The sequence below is a fragment of the Anoplophora glabripennis genome, unplaced genomic scaffold (genome assembly GCF_000390285.2).
Source record: "Anoplophora glabripennis isolate ALB-LARVAE unplaced genomic scaffold, Agla_2.0 scaffold458, whole genome shotgun sequence".
Classification (NCBI taxonomy): Eukaryota; Metazoa; Arthropoda; class Insecta; order Coleoptera; family Cerambycidae; genus Anoplophora; species Anoplophora glabripennis.
In genome coordinates this window covers 402,239-411,266 of record NW_019416594.1, presented here as the reverse complement: position 1 = coordinate 411,266, position 9,028 = coordinate 402,239, and the positions used below count along the sequence as shown (strand labels likewise).

Genomic DNA, 9,028 nt, shown 5'->3' with positions numbered 1-9,028 from the left:
GAACTGGTTTCCTTAGTCGATAGTATGCGTAAGGAGAATACGAAACGTTCTATCGAGTTAGGTAGGAATGCTTTGACTACTACAGTATGGACTGTGTGCTTTAGTTGTCACTGTTGCTGCTGCTGCTGCTGCTGCTGCTTGTTACTGTTGTTGTTGCAGCTGTTGCTGTTGTTATCAATAGAATCAATAACAACGACTGCAACTGCAGCGTTAACTAGAATTAGTACTACAACTACTACTGCTACTGTAACAACAACGACGATAACAACAACAGAAGCATAAGCACCAGCAAGATCAATAACAGCAATAACAACGGCATCTAATCTAAGGCAATGTTNTTATTAAAATAATGTTATAATTGATTTTATTAAATTAATATTTATATAAATTTTAAATTATTTATTAAATTAAGAATTTAAATAAATAAAGTTTTGTAATAATGATAGAATTAGTAAAAGATTTTATAGAATAATTATAAAGTTAAGGTTAAATAAAGGAATTCGGCATTAAAAACATGGCTTTTTGATAATAATTTAAGGTCTGGCCTGCCCATTGAGTAATTTTAGCTAAGGTAGCATAATCATTAGTTTTTTAATTGGAAGCTGGAATGAATGGTCGGATGAAAAAATAACTGTCTCTATTTAATTTTAGATGAATTTTATTTTTAAGTAAAAAAGCTTAAATATATTTAAAAGACGAGAAGACCCTATAGAGTTTTATAAAATTTAATTTTTAATTTTTTTAGGATTATTATTTTGTAATTTAAATTTTATTTGATTGGGGCGATTGGAAAATTTAATTAACTTTTTTTATAAATTTTACATTAATTAATGAAAAATTGATCCATAAATAATGATTAAAAGATTAAATTACCTTAGGGATAACAGCGTAATTTTTTTTGAGAGTTCTAATCGAAAGAAAAGTTTGCGACCTCGATGTTGGATTAAAATTAATTTTTGGTGTAGATGCTAAAAATTTTAGCATTCGACCTTTAAAATTTTACATAATCTGAGTTTAAACCGGGTGAGCCAGGTTGGTTTCTATCTTTAAATGAATAATATATTTTAGTACGAAAGGATCAAATATATAATAAATTATTTATTTTTGAATATTAATGTTATTTTGGCAGATTAGTGCAATTGATTTAGAATCATTATATGTAGTTTAAATTACAGATAACACTTGATATTATTAGATTTAATTTTAATTTTTTTATCTAGTTTAATTTTGATTATTTGTGTTTTAGTAGGTGTAGCTTTTTTAACATTATTAGAACGTAAAGAATTGGTTTATATTCAAATTCGTAAAGGTCCTAATAAGGTAGGATTTATAGGTTTAATTCAACCATTTAGTGATGCTATTAAGTTATTTACTAAGGAGCAAACTTATCCTTATGTATCAAATTCAAATTTTTATTATTTTTCTCCCATTATAAATTTATTTTTAGCTTTAGTTTTATGAATATGTATTGTAGTATAACAACCCTAGGTTCGATCGACAAAAAATAACTAAACGTAGTTGTGGCCAAAAATATGTGTGATCGTCATAAGGACTACCTACGTTGTATGTATCTATTTTTATATATATTGACCGGAAGGCGCTGGCTATTAACTTTGTAGAGGGGATGTACGGTTTAATTATATAAAACAAAAGCAGAGTAAATACACACAAATATAACCTTTATTTACATACAATTCAAATTAAACCTGTGACAAATAGAAAGAACAACAAAAACATTAACAATCGTTTAACATCGAATGAGAGTGCCAGGCTCACCTAGAGCTCCNAAACAACCTATCGTTACTCGATTTTAAATATACCGCCAATTTGCTGCGATCTGATTGGTCGAGACATGTGGCCAATTTGAATGCTACGCTCTGATTGGTCGTGGCCTAAAAGTGGAGTGGTGGGGGTAAAATTCGTCAAAAATGACCAGGATGAACCTTCATAAGAAAATACATGGGATTTTGGCTCCGTATGAACATAGCCTATCTACTTATATGATTTCAATAAATATTTAAAAATTGTATTGAATACATCATTTATTTAGACTAACACTAAAAGGCAATAAAAACGAGTGAAACTCGAAATATATGAAAATATATAATTTTATGCAGAAAGTTACTTGGGTCACAGAATATATAGGTATAAATTTACACACCTATATAATTATAACCTAATATTTTAGCCTATGATTGCTACAGCTACAGCTACAGATTGCTTAATTTAATATAACGTCACCTACAAGTTTATTTTGTTTCTATCGTAGAATCAAAGAATAACGTCTATGTTTCTATTTTAATAAATAAACACTCTGGTGGTTAGTAACCGGTAAATACGATTCAAATTAAAGCACAGGAATTAACTGCGCATGCGTGAAGAAACGGCCATCGAAACGCATATGTGATATGTGTGATCTGATCAGATCTCTTTCTGTGAAATGGTGGGACTGGCATGGGTGTGGACATATTTATTTAGAGAAAATATAAGAATAATATAAATTTTGTCTATGATTTGAATTAGAAGAAATATACTACTTTGGTTTTATTTTACATGTGTTTTGTGAAAATTTGCAATTGAGGTAAGTAACTTTAATTAAGCACTTTTAAATATTTTAAAGATCACTTTTTAGGTTAGAAAATTTTATTTATGTAAAAGCAGTGGTTCCATATAATAATGAACAAACTACAAAAAGGCAAAAGATCACGTCAAAGAGAAATTAAGAAAAAAACAGATATGTTCATGTTGCTCATTGCATCGTCTAACAATCAAACTAATTCGATAAACGAGTTTGAACTCGAGTTAGATTGTGGTTCTCATGATGATGTTCATAATGAAATTGCTAGTTCTAACTCGGGTTCTAATTCTAACTTGATTTATAAATATTTTGATACAGTCTGTCTTGTTAAAAATAGTCAAAATGTAAATTTTCAAGAGGTTCTAAAGCATACTAAAAAAGACATACTAAATAATATACATGACAACTTTAATAATTGTTCTGTTAGTCACAGACATAGACAGTTTAGTTCATATTTAGCCCAATGGTCTATTGATTAAAATATTCATCAGTCATCACTAAAAAAACTTTTACAAGTAATTAACAAAACATTTCCCGATATAAACTTACCAAAAGATCCTCGATCACTTTTAAAAACACCTAATTCATTAGAGGTCATTGAAGTTGAAGGTGGTGGTACTTATTATTATTTTGGAATTGAAAAAACAATTAATATGTTGTGTAAAAAGAATGAGATAACTATTCAGAACGGTAATGAAGTAAAACTTGCCGTGAATATTGATGGACTTCCGTTGAGCAAAAGTTCTAGTAGTGCATTTTGGCCAATTCTCTGTTTAATAAAATCTATAAAAAAGTTAGAAGATAAAGTGTTTGTTGTTGCTTTATATCATGGCTCGGAAAAACCGAAGAATCCAAATATTTTATTACAAGATTTTGTCTCTGAATGTATGCTATTAACAGAAAATAAAATTTGTATTAATAATATTAAATGTTCTTTTAGAATACAAATGTTAATTTGTGACACACCAGCCAAATCTTATGTCTTACAAATAAAAGGGCATGCAGGCTATTTTTCATGTACAAAATGTGATCAAGAAGGTGATATTGTACACGGATGTGTTTGCTTACTAGATAACAATTTTAATAGACGCACCGATGCCAGTTTCAGAAATCGAGACCAACCTGACCATCACATAGGTTCNTACTCCGTTTGATTTTGCTGAGGGTGAATCTGAATTAGTTTCTGGATTTAATGTAGAATATAGAAGAGGAGGATTTGCTATAATTTTTTTAGCAGAATATGCTAGAATTTTATTTATAAGATTTATTTGTAGAATATTATTTTTAGGGGAAATTTAATAGATTTAAGTTTTTTTTAAAAAGTAAGATTTATAAGATTTTTATGAATTTGAGTTCGAGGAACTTTACCTCGGTATCGTTATGATAAATTAATATATTTAGCATGAAAAAGTTATTTACCTATTTCATTAAATTATTTATTATTATTTTTTGGGTTAAAAATTTTTATTTTTGCCTTTTTACTTTAATTAATAAAATTTAGTATAAGTTAATAGAGAATTTGATCTCTTTCTTATATTTTCAAAATATAAGCTTATACAAGCTCATTAACTATTTAAATAAAATTTTATCTTGAATTTTGGCAGTTAATGGATTGATAAAAAAATAAAAGAAATACAGAATAGTAAGAATTTGTCCTACAATAATATAAGGATCTTCAACAGGACGTGCGCCGATTCAAGTTAATAAAATGATAATAGTAAATAATGATCAAAATAAAATTTTATTAATTGGGTAAAATTGATTTCTTAATATTTTTTTTTTATTAGAAAATGGAAGAGTGTATAAAATAGCAATTGATATAACTAAAGCTAATACTCCTCCTAATTTATTGGGGATTGAACGTAAAATTGCATAAGCAAATAGGAAGTATCATTCTGGTTGAATATGTACGGGAGTAACTAAAGGATTAGCAGGAATAAAATTGTCTGGATCTCCTAATAGATAAGGATTATTTAAAGTTAGAATTAAAAGAACTATAGATATGATTAATATACCTACAATGTCTTTATAAGAGAAATAGGGATGGAATGTAATTTTATCTAAATTTCTATTAGTTCCTAAAGGGTTATTTGATCCAGTTTGATGAAGAAGTAATAAGTGAATATTTACTAAGGCAATAATAATAAAAGGTAGTAAGAAATGTAAAGTAAAGAATCGTGTTAAGGTAGCATTATCAACTGCAAATCCTCCTCATACTCATTGAACAATTATTGTTCCTAGATATGGAATGGCTGATAATAAATTGGTAATAACAGTTGCTCCTCAAAAAGATATTTGTCCTCAAGGTAATACATAACCTAGGAATGCTGTTCCTATAACAATAAAAAAAATAGTTACTCCAATTATTCAGGTTTCAATTGAATTGTAAGATCTATAATATATTCCTCGTCCAATATGAATATAGAGACAAATAAATAAAAGAGGCTCCATTAGCATGGAGTGTTCGAATTAATCATCCATAATTTACATCTCGACAAATATGAGCTACTCTTCTATATGCTAGTTCAATATTAGGACAATAGTGTATTGCTAGAAATAATCCAGTTACAATTTGAATTCCTAAATAAAGTCCTAGGAGAGATCCAATATTTCATATAGTTGAGATTTTGGAAGGTGAAGGTAGATCAATTAAGGATCCATTAATAATGCTTAAAATGGGCGAAGTTTTACGAATGGGTATTTTCATTAATTTTTTTGTCGTAAAGGTCCTGATTTAATATTAGTAATTTTTACTACTATAATTAAAGTAATTAATAAATAAATAATTATTATAAAAAAAATTATGTTTATAGGTCATATTAAAAATTTATTTATTGAAAGTTTATAGTATTGAATTATATTTTGATTGGAAAGATTATTTATTAAATTTAAATTAAAAAAGAATGAGTATAAGAAATAATATAATAATAATTAAACAAAGTAATCTAATTAAAATAAAAAGTTTATAAGAAAATTTAAATTTTTCATNGAATAGATTTGTAGAATTAAAAAATGGGGACGTTTTTGAAATAAAAAATTTTTGTTTTAATGAAAATAATTTTGTAATGTTGGGATATTTATATGATAAAATTGGAGATCTCTTTGTTAAACCATGCAAGTCCTCAGAATTTGATATCAATGTTGTAAAACCCAAAATCACGTTAACATGTGTGCCATTTAATCAGTTTTGTAGAAAGCTTATAGTACTTCGATATAATGAATGTGATGAAGAGTATGTTTCTTTTCCAATGTTACATTTGAAAAAGTAAAATTTCAAATTATTTTGTATAAAGCTTCTTGTTTAAGATTAATAAAATTACATTTATATATGATAATAATGATTTAAATAACATGTAGGTTTATTAAGTAGTAGAAAATTTATGCACCTAGTAGGGACCTTTTCTATGTTTCTGGTTCAGTAAAGTGTACATAGAGAGGACGAATTTTGATGTTTTTATGGGCTAACTTTAATTGTAAAAAATGTATGAGATATTTATATGACATGGTAAGGAATGATGATCGATTAGTTTACATGTTTGAGATACCTATGTGGTGTACATAGTGTATTATTTTACATATAAAAAAGGTTGATTATGTACTGGCAAAATTAGCATCAGAAATGTGCATTTTTAAGATGGAATCATCGGAAAAACCCTGGATCGTAGTCCATTTTATAGAGGAGGACACCGTTGAGGCAGTACCACGAATATGGTACATTTTTGACAGTAATATGTGTATCTGGCCCCCTAAACAACTGAATAAATATTTGCCGGATTTAATTAAAAATAAGGAGATTCCTAATGAAAACTGGCCCACTTTTCCAGCAAAAATATTAGGGCAGTATGGTAAGTTTTTCTGAATGAATGTTAAGTACCTATAAAATATGTAAAAATGTACATTTTTAGAAGATTTTCAAACTGCAAAAAGGAAAGCTGTAAAAGCGCAAGATACTACAGATTTATCCTCAAATTGTGAAAATGTGAAAACGGTGAAACGGAAAAAAATACAAAATCTGAAATATATAAGCACCGACTCGGAAAGTAATTTAGATAGTGATGAAGACACCTACCCCCCTTTACCAAAGAAACATACATTGTCTCAGGTAAGTGATGATAGTATTTTCCTGCAGTAAGGCTAACTAAAGTTATTTTGTCAAAATTGATCAATTGTCGTTAAATACTGTCACTTTATTTTTTTTATTAATACAAATTTTTACTGTTTTTATCGCATTTTAATAACTTTGAATATGATCATGTTGTTACTGGTTCATTTTAGTTGTTTGGGTTTTTTTTTAATACCTGAAACTTTATATAAAAGGAAATAAGTTAACTACCTTAAATAACTTTATTAGTTATTTTTGTTACAATATATCCTGTATACTGGTTAATCGAAGTCAGCAACGGCAGCTGGGTACAGCGATTTCCTCGGACTGAAAATAAAACAAGTATTTTAACTTAGAGATTCACTAGCTTATTAAAACTTACCTGATGAGCCCATAGGAAGTCTCCCTCGTTTATTTAATCCCACCATACCATTTCTGACATCCTGAAGTATGTTGATGGTCAGAGAAAGACCCGTAGGAAAAGTGCATTGGTGATTTGTTAACTATGTTTTCATTAATAATCTTGTAAACATAACCCTCCTTCTTTCTGTCAATAACTTTTTGTGTTTGATACCAACATTGACCGAGCAAGCCTATTATTTACATGCCATAACATCCCATGTATTAGAGAAAGACACAAATAATAAAAATATTAAAATTCATAAAATTCCCTAAAATTTTTCTGAAAAGGTCAAAATATCCTCTGTATTTATTAAATGCGCGGATTTGAGAGTTTTTTATATAAAATTTCTTGGCTGGGAGGAACCATATTATTTTCGGTTGCCCAAGCTATTTTTGGCGATTTTCTTCCTTTCAGATATTAGGTACCGGGACCATAATATAGGGGAGTTCAAACCCAAAGAACACATAATTAATTATAAAACAAAAACCCTGTGTAAGGTGGTGGCAACGTAACAAACCGTAATGTACAGGGTGTCACTTGACATAATGACCATAGTGTAAGGGTATGTTGCCAGTTATGATTGAGTTTAGGACATAAGTCCAATAGACATTTTTGTCTTGAAATTGCTTTGGGAACATACTGTCAAGCTATGGCCATCATGTCATGAGACACCCTCTATAGACTCAACTATACTTATATGTAAAAATTCATAAAAACTACGTGCAATAAAAAAAATGTAAAGAAGATATCCTTTAAATATATATATTATAATAAAATAATATCGCAAATGTGTAAATAGCAGTCTTAATGAATTTTAACCTTGAATATTATTTTTATTAGTGACATGTCTTAATAAATTATAACGAAATTTTTATTTAGTTACTTTAAGATTAAAAAAAATTATTTTTTAGCCAATTAGTGATAAANATACTGTCCATTTTCATCAAACTAGACGTGTGTAAGTCGATGCACAGCGGACTGTCGGAAATTTTACGATTGTTGTATTTTCTCTTCTTGAGTAAAGATAATAAAGACGTTGTGGTTTTGTGTGTTTATTTTGACAATGATTGAACATGTATGGACAATAAAAGTGGACTGTATAAGATAGTTGAGTACCGTTCTGCTTCATGCATTGCATGCAGGGTCCGAGAACTTATACTTGAAAATATGGGGAAACTGGGAACCACGTGACTTGAGATGGATATACAAGTTGGAGAAAGAGTCTATAGATGTCGCCACAAAGATTTTGTAGAATACCAGTTTTGACAATTGCAATTATGAATCATTTCATATAATTTATGTTGTTCATGTTTATTGTTGGTTAGGTTTGGCGAGTGTTAGTGTGTTTTATTTGTGTTTTTAGTGTGTTTTATTAGACATTTCATTCACTGTATAACATAATAATGTCATCATATAATCACATTTTTTTATTAATAATAAAATGTTTTGTTTTTTGTTTGTTTTAATAAAAAAATATCTGAAAGTTTGTCGTGATCAGAGGTAGGAAGTTTTTTTTATGGATATCAACACAACGAAAAATTTAAAGTTGCATAATAAATCTCTAGTACAAGAATTAATCAAAAATTGGTTTAGTAAAATTATTTACTTGTAATATTTTTTTATTCACCGTGAAAGCTAATACAATATAGAAAGCACTCGAAGCTGCTCTATAATCATTTCCTCTTTTTTTTTCAAAATATGTACTGAAATTTGAAATTTTTTCAATAAATATTTGAAAAAGTTAGTATCAAAATTATTTCTTATTTTAAGTAGGAAGGCTATTAGAGCTTTTAAAAGTGTCTTTAATGCTTGAGTGATTTTAATTCTTTTTGTCAAATGTACTTATTTTCTCATGGTGACAAAAATTATCTACGTGAAAATTATTTTACAAAACCAATTTCTGAGTGATCTGTGTAGGGTGAGATTTGTTATGTAATTTAAATTT

At 28.1% G+C, this 9,028-nt stretch overlaps 1 pseudogene; it reads left to right on the top strand.

Annotated features, from left to right (window-relative positions):
- The first annotated feature begins 2,513 nt into the window (after positions 1-2,513).
- LOC111691758 overlaps positions 2,514-9,028 on the top strand; it is an 8,769-nt pseudogene continuing 2,254 nt past the window's right edge.